The sequence below is a fragment of the Sceloporus undulatus genome, chromosome 1, assembly GCF_019175285.1.
Source record: "Sceloporus undulatus isolate JIND9_A2432 ecotype Alabama chromosome 1, SceUnd_v1.1, whole genome shotgun sequence".
Taxonomy (NCBI): Eukaryota; Metazoa; Chordata; class Lepidosauria; order Squamata; family Phrynosomatidae; genus Sceloporus; species Sceloporus undulatus.
Genome location: NC_056522.1, coordinates 91,119,310 through 91,134,185, shown reverse-complemented (window position 1 = coordinate 91,134,185; position 14,876 = coordinate 91,119,310). Strand labels below are relative to the sequence as shown.

General features: G+C 40.0%; 1 pseudogene; it reads left to right on the top strand.

Annotated features, from left to right (window-relative positions):
- Positions 1–313: 313 nt before the first annotated feature.
- On the top strand, positions 314–982 carry LOC121925091 (annotated as a pseudogene).
- Positions 983–14,876: the final 13,894 nt, after the last annotated feature.

Genomic DNA, 14,876 nt, shown 5'->3' with positions numbered 1-14,876 from the left:
CCTACTATTCAAATTTATTTTAAGTAATGTTTTAATTATCCTTTTTACTTGATTCCAATACTGGCTTTCTGTCACTGAAACCAATTCTTCTATCAGTTTCTGTTATACAAGTCTCCAATTATATTAATTCACTTTACCTTTAATTTCTCCAAGTGTTATCAGCATCCTTCACCAAGTAGCTATCCAGTAATAGTCCAGCCAGAGTGAAACTTCTGAGTGCCATTCCTTTTTCCTGATGTTGCTCTGCCTCCTGAAAGTTTTATCCTGTCAAGTGGTAACCAGGATGTGGGTTGCATCCACATGACCTCTTTCCTGCTTTGAAGAACAGTCCATGAGCAGTTCCACATCTTCACCTCCTCATTGGAAGATGAAAGAGACTGTTAGTCACAGATCCCACTTCTGTTTGAGGTGTGTTCATTAGAGCATCTAGAAATACCCCAAAAGCAAACATGCTGCAGAACAAGAGGGTACCCTCACCTCTTGTTGAGTCATAGAAGCTGCAATACCCTTTTCATGAGAGGTTGATGAGCAACATTATTTGTAAACATTGTAAGCATCAGAGTCCCCTCGGTACAACACCTTTTACAACTTTTCCTTGAGCATCACTGTCACCCTTGACATTGAACTACTGCATCCATCATCCCATCCCCTCTGAGTCAGTCAAGGATGTTGTATATGATAACTGCAAAAGGACCAAACATGGACAGATTGTGGAGAACCAGCAAACGACCTCAGTGGAGCAGTTCAAGCTGGGGAAGCTCCCTCATTGTCTTTCATCCAACTGCAAAGGCTGAGCTGGTTCAGTCATGACATTTCTTTGAAATACCATGAGCACCTGCAGTTTGGTGAGTTCCTGGTCATGGACATCTATGAACACCACTTCTCAGCTCACAAAGCAATACCCACAGCTGGCCCACAGGCCTCACTAGATTCAAAGGCTGATGCTGAGCAGTGGGCTAACTATAAATCCTTTTATTTTTAATGATTGGTACTTGCTCCACTTCATTGTTAACCTCTCCCACAGCTTTCCTTTATGTGGCAGTTCCCAACTGTAGTTTGTCAATGTAAATTTATCTCTTAATACTGTTGTGGTCCACCACAGAGACATGCATTGTGGACACTTTATAATCTATCATTCCTTTCCACATTCCTTCAAAAACCCATTGGTCACTAGTGCTGAGTAGCTGTGGATTTCAGATGATGTGGTGTGCAAGACCACCTTGTGAGAGGTCCTTGCCTCCAGTGTCTAGCAGCTCTTCTACAAGCATGTCCAGTCCACAGTGCCAAAGCCAGACTCTCCAAGCTTAGGAGTTACCACCAAAGCTGAGTGCATACCACTCATCTTGACTCACCAGTAGATTTCCTCTTTGCAGACCCCCTGAATGGTCCATGCTTGGATAATCACAATCAGCCATTTTCCTCAAATGAATGCACTTCACATGCATCTCACTTGAGATCAGCTAATGCTGTATATTCCCACAGCTGGTGATTTCCCTAGAGAAGAACTCTGTTTCAAGGTTTTTGTTGTAAGCCTCCTTTTAGGCTTAGCCTCTGTGTATGCATAAATAAAGTATACAGGGCTGTTAATAACAGGTCCTCTGGGAGACAACTCCATTCACACCCACATATACTTTTCAAAAATGGACAAATATTAAGTCTACAGATGTTTTGAAGCACAACTCTTATAACCCATAATCCCAGTCATTTTCACCAGAGTATCTGGTAGCTGAAGACCAAAATAATCTAGGTTTCCATGAAAAGGCATTTTTATTATCAACTCTATGTTATGATGGTAGGGAAGGAATTATTTTTCTTTCCACCTTTCCAGTCTGATTTCTTGGAAGGGCACTTAATACCCTAGAATGACCATGGTCACATGGAACTCCCACCAAAGGAAGACTTAATTTCATTACTAAGAGCAGCTACACTTGTGTCCAGAGATATTCAGAGAAAGAATGCTACATATGCATTGGAGCTCCTGGTTATGCTTATGTTGAGCTTTACAATTCTGCAATAAGAGATGAAGTGCTATATAAATAAAAGTTAATAATAATAATAATAATAATAATAATAAGTGGCCTCTAAGGTATGAAGAGACCAAACAGAACAGTAGCCAATTATGTTTCATTTGTGTACATACACAGGCACACACACACAAGTATGGCCTGTCTGCAGCTTACAAAATATATCCATATAACAGAGTTGCATAATGATGAATGCATTTATTCAGGCACTAATAAATCAGAGTATAAAAGTATGTAAGTGTTGGGAGGGAGAGCTTTAAAGAAGGGAGATTATTGACCATAGCAACATAAATAGAAACATCTTTTGAAGCATTTATTTATATATTTAGTTATTGCTATAATAGATTAATTTTAAAAAGTGAAGCAGAAGAAGAGAAGGATTACACAGCACTTGGCCTATTTTAAGAACTTTTTCTCATCTTTCTCCACCTTTCCTGACTGGCATTCCCTTCTAACAAGACATCCATTCCAAACCATTCAACATACACATTGTCAAAGCAAACACTCACTACTCGAATCCTGTCTTGTGAATATTAGATTCAGTTGAAAGCAGATAAGTCAAAACAGTATAGGGAAGGGAACTTAAAGATATGTCCAGCAAATTCTGGGGTGAACTAGATCAAAACTAGTGGCAGTCAGAGGCAGAAAGCTTTATGTTGGACCACTAGTTCTTTAAGACATCCCATTTTGAGTTCCCAGTGCTTCAGGCTAACAGGACTAGTACTTTGAAAACTGACTCTCAGAGCAGGGGTGTCAAACAGCAGCCAGAGACTATCCTGCGATTTCATGGCTGGTACTCCTGCCAATGAATGTAAGGGTGATTGTCCCTTTTATAACCATCTCAGCCTTCCTTGTACACTATACCCTGCTATAGCACTATGATTCCACTTTAACTGTCATGGCTGTATCATGAGAAACCTAAGTATTTGATTAGTAAAATATTTATAGCCTGCTCAACATCCAAAGATTTTAGATTATAGTTTGGGGAGGGACTCTGGCAGAGATTTTTTAAAGAATCCTGTTTATCTTCCAGACTTTGCTTGCACTCTTCCTCTTTTCACACATGGCACCTCCCATTCTATTTCCCACCTTACTCCCAAGACTCTGGCTTCTCTCTTTCTTTCCATGGACACTCGTTATCTTTTCACACCCCATCCAGGATCCTCTATGTACTTTATTTGTATTTATTTAATTAATTAATTTATATCCCCCTTTTCTCCCAATATAGAATTCATCTCCTTCCTCAGTCCATGACAGACAAATCCACACATCCCTGTTGCTTATCATTCCCCTTTAGCCAATTCAAAATCCAGCTGTCCAGCTAGAATGGAAATTAATATCTGCAGGGAAGCTCCACCAGACATTGGTGGAGGAGTAGCATAGACTATAGAGACCATTTTAGCTGTTTTTTTTTTTAAAGATATACATGTAGATAGCATGGTAGACAGAATGACAACATTTGGTGAAACATGGTGCTAATGGGTACCACATTGGCGATGGCAGGTCTAGAGATCTGATGTCATTAAAATGGATTTGGGTGCCTGCTGGATTGTTAAAGGTGTGGTACTACCAGTTTTCAGCCTGTGTATTCATTCTGTAATAATAAAAGTATGAGTGTATGTGTGCATGCCATTGTTCCAGAAGTTTGAAGCCCAGACATTTCAAACATGCTTTGGATGTTGAGGGAAACATTGAGATGTGCACCTCATGATCTTTTGTTTTTTAAAGGACACAGATTAATTTCAATTTTTAATTTTAAAATAACTTTTTTTAAACAGCATTAATTTTAACACACACACATGGCCTGCTGTTTAGTGAGTAAATGGTAGCATAGACCACAGACACCTTCATACTCATGAGTCTTCATAGGCTCAAGTAGCACTACAGGCTGCACAATTTTAAATGTATTAGAATCAAAGAGTCCTAAGATTTATGTAGCTATTGATGAGTCTGCCACCTAGTGATTTAAGTGGCTCTACAACTATATGTTGCTGTGTGCCTTCAGGTTGTTTTTTGGCTTATGGTGACCCCAACACAGGCCTATCACAGGGTTTTCTTGAAAAGATTTGTTCTGAGAGGGGCGTACCTTTACCATTCTCTGAGGCTGAGAGAAAAATACACATTTTGAAATTTATTAGGATCATATGATTCTAATCAATTTAAAATTATCTGTAGTCTGTACCATTTATCTGTACCATTTCAGTCACTAGGTGGCAGGCTCATCAATAATTGTGCCTGTAGCACCACAGTGCTTCTGATCATATCTGGGAAGACAGTATTTTTTTTTTCCTTCATGTGCCAGGAGCCAACATTGTATTTGTGCTCATTAGTTACAACTGTTTCTTTCCTCAGAACTTTCTATCCACCAGCAGCCAATGGCTCTCAGACTGACAGTGGACCATGGACCACCACTTTGACTAACACTGGTTTTCAGTATCATGAAGTTGCTAGGTGACAGACTTCCCTTATCATGATATAACTATTGTTCAGAAATTAAAAGAAAAAGAAAAATTCATGACCAGCAAAAGCTGTATGGAGAGTAGGTGAGAACAAAGAAGACTAGAGTATGGGAAAATTAGAACCAAAGCTTCTGAGACTCCAGTCCATAAGCCTGCAAGATAGGATCTAGAGTAGCAATGAATTGGGATAGGCCCATGTTTGTCATGGATACCATGAACTCCTGAGCTGCACCTGTCAGATTTGTCAAACTGGACTTGAATGGGATGTTGAAGTTACCCAGAACTAAAAGTCTGTCCGACTCCAACATCAACTCCAATATCAGTTGTGTCAGCTCAGCTAGGGAGTCAGTTAGACAACAGGGTGGATGGTATACTAACAGAATTTCCAACTCTCCTTTGTCTTCAGGCTCAGCAGTCCATTTTCCAGACAGGTATCCTGGTCAATGTAAAATTGTCAGTATAGAATAAGGCCACTCCACCCCACCCCCATCTGCTTCCCCTTAGCTGCTCATTGACAGAATACCCGGCTGGTAGAGCCTGAGCCCAAGTTGTAACATGATCATCCCCTACTTAGGTTTCTGTAAAGCATGCCAGGTTGGCTTTCTCATCCATAAGGAGATCATGGATCTTACCTTTTACAACCCTGGCATTATACAGGAGCAGGGGAAGGTTCTGTGGGTGGTTTGGTTCACTCTCCAACCATCTAGGGGTAACAGGGTGAATGTGAGATAGATATTAAACATTGATCCCTCCTTCCCTTGTGACAGTATTTCATCATTATTTTTTTCCATATCTTCCTTTGCCCTGCACAACATTTATTATTACTCCCTGATGGTCACCTGTAGCACCCAGTCATCCCCCAATATAATAATTTTCTCCTTGTCTGTACCCTTTCTTATTGTTAATGCATCCAAGCCCTCCTCCTCTGCTGCTGTTTAAGAGCAGCAATAGTAGTGTTGTCCTCTCACATTTGTCCATATAAATGTGGACTACAGGAGGTGGAGGCCTGAAGATGATGGTAAGGGGGCTCTTAAGAGCTTGACCACCCGGACCCAGCCTGTGCCGCAACTGGTCCTGCTGCCAGAGTGCTTTTTAAGGGATTTTCTGCCCAGAGCCCTGCCCTCATGGCTATTACCTGGTAGCTGGTGGAACTGCCTGGCTGCTGAAGAGTCCTCTGAGGCTCCTGCACGCTGCCTTCTCCACGGCTGCTGGTGGTAAGGCAGCCCTTAAGGACTTTTCTGCCTAGGACCCCACATTCACAGTTGTTACCAGGTGGCTGGTGGTGCTGCCTGGCTGCTGGAGAGTCCTCCGAGGCTCCTGCACACTGCCTTCTCTGTGGCCTCTTCTTCTCCTGTTGTGTAACAGCAGCTGGATGATACAGGGGGGAGCCTTTAGGTTTAGCACTCTATGGGTTCACTCATGCCAGATGGAGACTATGGCCAAAATTCTGTTCAAAGCTAGTTGTGCAAAGAACCAGCTTTGAACAGAATTTTGGCCATAGTCTCCATAATGGTGGCCAGATGACAATAAGGTTCACTTCTGGAGCCACTCGGTTAGGAGCAGAGCTGCCTCCACAGTGCCATCCAGCTGCTGTTATACAACAGGAGAAGAAGGAGAGGATATCATAATCTAGAGGTTATGGCAGTAAATCACTGTGAGAATTGCATCCAATATATCCAACCTTGAAAGCTTTTATATAACATTCTATGAGAACTATTTCATGCAAAGTCTAGTATTTTTACTACTATACACATGTTTGTATGCAACAATTGAGTAGAGAACTGTACTGCACAATGCAAAAAAGTACAGAGTCCCAAAGACAACTGTGTTCCAATCTGAATTATTAGTCCAGGATGTGTGTATTAATTTGCTTAAATATGCCAACTAAATGAAATTCTTTCCCAGATTTTACTGGGAGAGAATTTCCCAGTGATTTCACTTCAGAAGCAAGAACAGGAAATCCAGGCAATAATAATATGTCTGCATACCTGGGAGCAAGCATCACTGTTCTTCTAAGTAGAAATGTGTAGGACTAATGTACACAGACCCTCAGGAATCCTTAGATTATACACTGGACCCTTGTTATATGCTGGAGTTTGATTCCAAGATCCCCTGTGGATAATAAAATCCATGGATGCTCAAGTCCCATTAAATATAATGACATAGCAAAATGATGTCCCTTATGCAAAGTGGAAAATCAAGGTTTGATATTTGAAATTTATACTTTTTTTTAACATTTTCAAACCGTGGATACTTGAATCCATGTATAAGAAATCCCTGTATAAGAAGGGCCTACTGTATATTTGTTGCTATTTGCTTTCAAATTCACTCTGATTTATGGCAGACCTACAGGGTTTTCTTGGAAAACTTTATTCAGTGGAGGTCTTCATTGCCTCCTTCTTTGGATGAGAGAAGGTGACTTGCCCAAGGTCACCCAGTGGGCTTCCATGGCTGAGTAGGGATTTGGACATTATTCTCCCATCCTCATCCAGTAATCAAACCATCACACATGATGGTTCACATTTATAGGATCTGTATTTCTTCAAATTACCATTTTTTGTTTTGTTATTTGAATGGGAGAGGCTAAAAATGGTTACATGGATTTTATGCACACCAACTAACTCACTATAATTTTAGGATCCAGAAGTGACTATTCCCCTCCCCTCTTTAATTGTATAAGGTTTTATACCCTTGTTGTAACCCGCTTTGATCTCTTTTGGAAAAGCGGGCTATAAATAAACAGTATTATTTATTTATTTATTTATGGAACAATATTAACCAAATTGAGAAAACAAGATAAGTTACAGGAAACTTTAATGTTATACTTTTTCATCACTGGTGGGAAACACAAAATGATTTCTCCAGCAACACATCAGGGATGTTGTCTATGGACTGGTGAGAGGGGACTCAAGTGTGCTGTAAAGGTGTCACACTTTGGACTCAAGGGGAGAAGAGGAGGCAGAAGCTGACTGCATTTGTGGGCAGAAGGTCCTGTCACTCAGCTGATGGAGCAGGACTGATGACAGTTCTAAACGGATGCTCTATTTGGAGGTGAGATACCAAGAGGGCAGCTGATGACAGGAATGGGAAAGGGGGGAATATTTCTGGTAAGCAAGACCTTTGGCCAGGGCTGCTCTTGCTTTCTAGGGAGCAAGTCTCTTTGCAGAGCTTATTGTTAAACCATCCTCAGCACAAATAGCAAACAGTAAGATTCCAACTGTACAATGAAAAGAAGAGAAGAAGGAGAGACCACAGAAGACATTCACACAGAACTTTAACAGAGTTAAAAATAAGGGCAGCCGATCTGGATTTCGGCGGATGCTTTCCTCCCCTTCACACCTCTGCCTTTTTACTTGGAATGTAAAGAACATATTCATAGATTATTATTTTTTATCCACAACCCATCCTCAGACCATCAAAAATATTGTCATTCCCAGTTATGTTCTCCCATTTTTCTCTGTCATCAGCAGCAATAGCAGACATCCTGTTTTGTGCCCCCTTAAAGGACTTGTGCAAAAATTGTATTTTGCACAAAAGACAGGAAATCTTTGCAAACGAAGTCCTGAAGTATATAGTGATAGAGAAATATGCAAGACTGCCATAATCTCACCCTGCAAGGATAAAACTTTAGAAATTTCTCATCTTTGCATGCAGGAGCAAAATAAACAAAGTAATGGCCAGAATCCTGGAATTTGCTGAATATGACAGATTAAAAGTCCATCCAGACTTTTAAAAGATAATTCAGATACATGAACAAGTCAATCCATCCATTTTCAGTTCCATCACATTCAAATAATTATGGTATATTTTTTTATAAAAAAACAAATTGGAATGAAATTTTCACCCATCCCTAGCTGTCCACCTCAGACATCAATAACAATAGCAAATACATTTCTATACTGCTTATCAGTGAACTAATAATAAATGAATAATAAAATATTTATTTATAGCCCGCCTTTCCATAGATCAAGGCGGGTTACAACAATAACAGTTACAGAGTAAAAACACAATACACAGTAACAGCAGTTATACATTAAAATCACAATAGCATTCCCCAAGCAATTTACAATGTGTAAGCTAACTGCAACAAGCTGGGTATTCATTTTAGTGAGCTATGGAGGGATGAAAGGATGAGTGGACCTTGGAGCCCCTGGGACTGAACTCACAACATTGTGGCTGCCGTACAGGCATTTAACCAGTGCACCATTTTGTTGTTATGACAGGACAGGAAATTGTTGATTATTTACTACAGTATCATTGGATTTTTGCTGATAGGGATGTGTAGCTGGGTTTATGCCTCACTTCTCAAAATAAAGTGTCAGCCACTGACTGCTATCTTGCATTGAGAAGGAAAATGTATTTGACTGCCATACTTGATTTGCACCATTGCAGGCATCCTTACAACTATGGGGCGAAACAGATCGCCCAAAAAAAAAGGTGGATTGAGACCACTCCAGTGCTGTTCATCCGGGTGCCATGGCAACTGCACACACGTGGCCTCAATCCAGCCTATCGCTGTGGTTTCTAACCAGGCACTGAAAAGGAGTGGTTTGTTTCCACTACTTTTCAGGCTGACTCTTTTTCTTTAGGGTGGCATTGGGGCAGCTTCAGGCTGCATTTGAGGTTTGCTGTGTGTAAAAGCCATGTATCAATGCAGCACAACGGTGGCCGTTTTGGCCCCCCTGTTTCAGGTCTATGTCAGTTCACTGTCAATAGTTGCATATGAAAGGAAAAACAGGATGTGGTGCTGAAGCTATCTAGTGAGTTCATGACTGGGATGACATTCCTTCTCATAGTTTGAAATCAGGGGTACACACTTTCTGTGGCTCAACAAATATCTATGATAGATCCTCCAATATCTTTTCCATTGTTTTAATGTAGCAGTGAGGGAGAGGGGAGTTCAGTACATAAAACTGTGCTGAGAGGCTGAGCCTGTCTCCTGCATGATGTTCCCCCAATTTGATTCCCCCTTCCACAAAGCTTATATTGGTAGCAGGATGGGAAAGGATACATTCCTTGTACTCTATGACTAACAGGAGGCTAATAATTGGGTGTTTTAAACTAGAGCAAAGGAGTATGCCCTCTGATCCATATCACCACCTCCCCATAGATGTTTTTAAGCTAAGAAAAGACAAGGGAAATCCCATCATGATTCTCCCATATAACATCTGTTTTGGGCCTTCATCATTGTAGCTATGAACCATAAAATAAACTTACATTAGAACGTGCTTTGCATGTAAACTGTCTTTCCCTGCAAAATTGATTTTATTGCACTGATTGGCAATAATTATTTAGTCATGACAGACTCCAATTAAGGTGATTTCCTATCTGTTGGCAGACTGTTCCATTAAGCACTGCAATTCCTTTAAAGGTTTTCTTTTCTCATAAATATAATACTATACTGGGCCAGAGCTGACTATAAACCTATTAATTTTCTTCTGTGGGAACAGAACAAGAATAATTGGTCCCTGGCTTTTTTCAACACCCCATGGCATTTTTAGTTATGAATTCTGTCTCCCCATAGCATTATTTCTTCTAGATTATTTCTTATGTGCCTTCTTTTCTAAATGTTTAATCATTCTTTTTCTCTGAACTCTTCCCAATTTGGCTGCCATTTTCCAGACATTCTTCCCAAATCAGACCACTAGCCAAGCTTTCAAAAGCAGACCACATTAAGAAGAATAGTTAGCTTACTTGCTTTGGATTTATTACTCTAAATACAGCATAATACATTGTAGCATTCACATTTTCTTGGTAAAAGTGTTGTGTGCATGACTCAAATGCAATACATCATCCATAGAATTCTCAAACCTTTTATCATTCTGTAGTATATTCAGGATGTTTCCTGTTATCTCCTACTGAGTATTATTACCATTTCCCATATGAATCATAACATCATTGTGAATTAAATGTTGCTTCATTTCTTTTATCCTGATTACAAACCAAATTTAATGTGATTTTCCCAGGTCTTCTTCAAAGTCCCTTTTGACTGTGTGAATCAGGCAGGATGAGTCAAACTGTTGGGTTCTCTTTTTTGTACCATAAATCATTTGTGCAAAGAACATCTAGTTCCTTATATAATATAATTTATTTATGTACAATAAATTATGTACAGAGTAACCCTTGGTGATTTACTTCAGTATTATTAAATACCAAAGTCAGAATCATCCATCTTATGGTATTTCTGATTTTTATGTATGGTTGTAAAAGGTGGACAGTGAAGAAAGCTGACAGGAACAGAGTCAATTAACTGAAATGTGGTACTGGAGGAGAGTTCCACTGATACCACAGACCACTAAAATGACAAATAAATGGGTCCCAGAGCAAAATGAGCTTGGACTCTCACTAGAAGCCAAAATGACTGAAAAGCTATCATACTTCTAATTTATCATAGTATAATGTGACTCATTGGAAAAGGCAATAATGTTTGGTAAAAAGGAAAATAGTAAGGCCACATTATAGAGGGATTGATTCAGTCAAGGAAGCCACAGTCCAAAATTTGTAAGACTATTGTTAACTGGGGATGTCATTCATAGGGTCACCATAAATCAAAGACCTGATGGGAAATAACAACAATAATCCTTGTATGAGGTATAGGATAGGAGTGATGGACCACTTTCCTCTTCTAGCATTTCAAGATATGAAGTAGTTGTATACTGCATAACCACAGGATGTGTGGCAGTAGTGCATGCTTTGATATACTACTTGATATCTAGTAGGCTATCACTTTCCCACACCTGCATTTGGGATCTATCACTGGCAAAAACATAGCAACTTAATTACAGCAGAAGAAAGTTCTGTGTGTTGAGTTTCCACCTGTCATGCAGCTGATAAAAAACAAAAATCAGAAGGAGATGGAGAAGGAGGTGATGGCAGAGCTTCCAAAAGTTACTTTTTGAACGCACTGGGTGACCTTAGACTCATCCTTCCAGTATGAAAGAAGTTTTTTCATGTCACACTAGGAGTCACAGAAGCATAAAACCATAGAATCATAGAATCATACCACAAGGGCCATCCAGTCCAACCCCCTGACATGCAGAAACTCTCAATCAAAGCATTCCCAATAGATGGCCATCCAGCCTCTGTTTAAAGACCTCCAAGGAAGGAGACTCCACCACACAGAAAGAAGAAGAATTCTGCCTCTGTTAAGTTCCTTCATTTCTTTTCTCTTAGTATACAGGTGGGAAACTTCCCCATAAAGGTTGCCTGTAGCACAACTGATTAATTAATTGAGCTATTTAAAATTCCCCTAGAAAGATCCGTTTCTACAGTGGCATCAAAAGAATGTTGCCGTTATGTGCCTTCAAGTCATTCCATTTCATTTAGAAATTCTATACCAGATATGAGATACCCGTATTTTAGATATAATTTACATGTATTTTTATAGTGTTATATTGTTATATGTATTGTTATATTGTTGTGCTGTGCAATGACCTTTGGTCAAAAGCAATAAAGTTGTGATTGATTGACTTATGGTGACCCTATTACATGGCTTTCTTGGAAGATTACTTCAGAGGAGATTTGTTATTGCCATCTTTGAGGTAGAGAGACTGTGACTTGCCTAAGGTCACTCAGTGGGTTTCCATGGCCAAGTGAGGATTCAAACTCTGGTCTCCAGTGTTGTAGCCTAATGCTCAAACCACTACACCATACTGGCATACTGATATTAAGTTACAATCTCTGTTGTGTGAGCTGCTGTTTCTTTGCAGCAATCTGGAAGACCTTTAGATCTTTCTTTACTGATTCATATAAGCAGACTATGGAAACTGTTACTCACAATATTAGTGGAAATGTGAATCCACTCTAGGTTTTAGTCTAAATACATTCAGTACCATCATATTTCAGCATAATAGCTTGAACAGATTTACCACCCCACTGACCTCATGATCACCAGGCACTGCTGCACAGACTATATTCTGAACATAGTTTCATGGGAACAGCTGTGGCTCAAATGGAACAGAAGGAGGAAAAACAAGTAAGATGATATATTGGATCAATTTCTACTTGTCCAGGATTGCTTAGGTTTTCAGTTACAGAGAAAGAAGTCAAATAGTTTGGGAGGTATTACTAAAGCTTGGTTATTCTTAACAACAATTCCTATATGCTAACAATCTAGAGAATATCTTAATAAATAAAAAAACATTATTTGCACAGCAACATCTTCTCATGCTTAATCTGCAGTTCACTAGAATCCAGCTGAAATGTTTCTTCAAAATGGATTAGGGCATGATGCAACTGCATCAAAACAGGTGCTTAAAAGGTTTCTAACAAGGTAATCCTAAGTGTGCCTACTGATAAGGATACCCCATGGGGGGGGGGCTTACTCCTAGTAAGGGGCTAAACATACTGGCCAAAATGGCTGGCAGTGGGGTGGAGTAGGGGCATGGGTGCTGCACCCCTAGGCCACTGTCACGCCACCTGCCTGCCCACGCACCCACCCACCAGGCAGCATTATGGTGCTCCATTGAAAGCCATGTAATAGGGTCACCATAAGTCAGGAATGACTTGAAGGCACATAACGGCAACATTCTTTTGATGCCACTGTAGAAATGAATCTTTCTAGGGGAATTTTAAATAGCTCAATTAATTAATCAGTTGTGCTACAGGCAACCTTTATGGGGAAGTTTCCCACCTGTATACTAAGAGAAAAAAAATGAAGGAACTTAGCAGAGGCAGAATTCTCTAAATGAATTATTTCTTTATTAAATGGGGAAATCACACAACAATCCACGTTCACCCACACATACATGTCAGGACTAAGGAAATCAGGAGTTAGCTTGGAATAGTTGGAGGCTAAACCAACAGAGATACTTACACAAGATGAGGCTTGTCTCCAAATCCAATTGTGAGGGGGATAACGTGGGATATGGCCATTTGGGTGAGGGGGGGGGTGGAATGGACATACGTGACAGAGTGTCCCCATGCCTTCTAACTAGCCCACTAACAAAGAATTTGAGGGATCTTTTATAGGCAAAAACTAGCCTGAAGGCAAAGATGTCTGTCATGCATCAAAGGAAATCAAATCTACACTGTAAAGGATTGCTTGGTCTGGCAATATCTGGGGTGAGAATGATGTTGTAAATCAGCCTTATTGGGCTTGTCCTGCAAAATATCCTGCCTCAGTTGTCTGTCTTCCTGATTTCAGAGGTATTAAAGTTTCTCATTTGCAACTCCCAAATTATTCTGTTTGATGTGCATATGGGGTAGTGTGGACATGACCACTTACCTCAGAGATTATATTTGCCCAGAGTACAGCATCCATTTAGGACCATAGGGAAAATACCCACACCAAAATTCAGAGGATTTTGGCTTAGCGTAACACCCCTTTTGCATTCACTTGGAGCCTCTCGTCTCTATAGAAGCTGGCAGGGAGGAAGGGAGGCCATATGATATAACTTACAATTTGGCCTATCCTCATTCAAGTCTCTTAGCTCTCTCTCTCTCTCATATACACACATACCCTGTACATACATGCACGCACGCACACACATATGCATTTCCATTCTCATATTCACAGACACACAGTCACACACATCCATTTTCATTGGAAGCAGCAGACTCAGAACACCCCAGGCACCTCAGCCTGCAATGCAATTCCCAGCTGAGCACAGTTCCCCAGCTCTTCACTCTTCTACTAGGAACAGTGAGGTTGGGAGCTTTAGAAGAAGCCACTACTTTGAGGAGTTTGAGGACATTTGATGAAGGACCTCCCAATAGAACATGATTCTTGAGGAACTGAAGACTGGGAAAATGAGATGAAGAAGCCAGATAACAAAACAAATGATTGGATTTTGTGCAAAAACATATTTTGGATCCAGAATGTTGTATTGTTCACAAAAACAGTGGAGATACACAAAAATAGTTATTTTATCAAATTTCCACCAACCCCCCCCCCCCCCCACAAACAAAAAAACATCCCCCAATGCAAACAGTTTCATAAACTTGCCCAGCAGAAATAATTTTTTTAAATTTTTCTGTTCCTGCAGGTAAGATTGATAGAAGCAAAGATTTGATTCCCTAGTTGTTTTAACCCAATGCCAGGCGAGAGATTATTAGAAACACTACAAATAGATAAGACAGACAGACATAGTTTTTGCACAATAGATAACATTTTGTTATAATAATGAAGCTTTTATGAGAAAGTCAGGGTGACATACTAGAGGGGAGGATACTTAAACATAGGGTTTAAGTATCCAAACACTTCATGAATAGCATGGAGACACTCTCAGAGGAAGTGGCTCCCATGTCACTATGGTAATGTGTGAATCAGTCCATAAAGTGTGGCCACCGTGTATTTATGGAATCACATCTGTTCTGTTACAAACTGTTTCACTAATAAGAGATAATACACTACCAAAGAACAATTTCTTCTTACAATGATGGAAAAATGTAA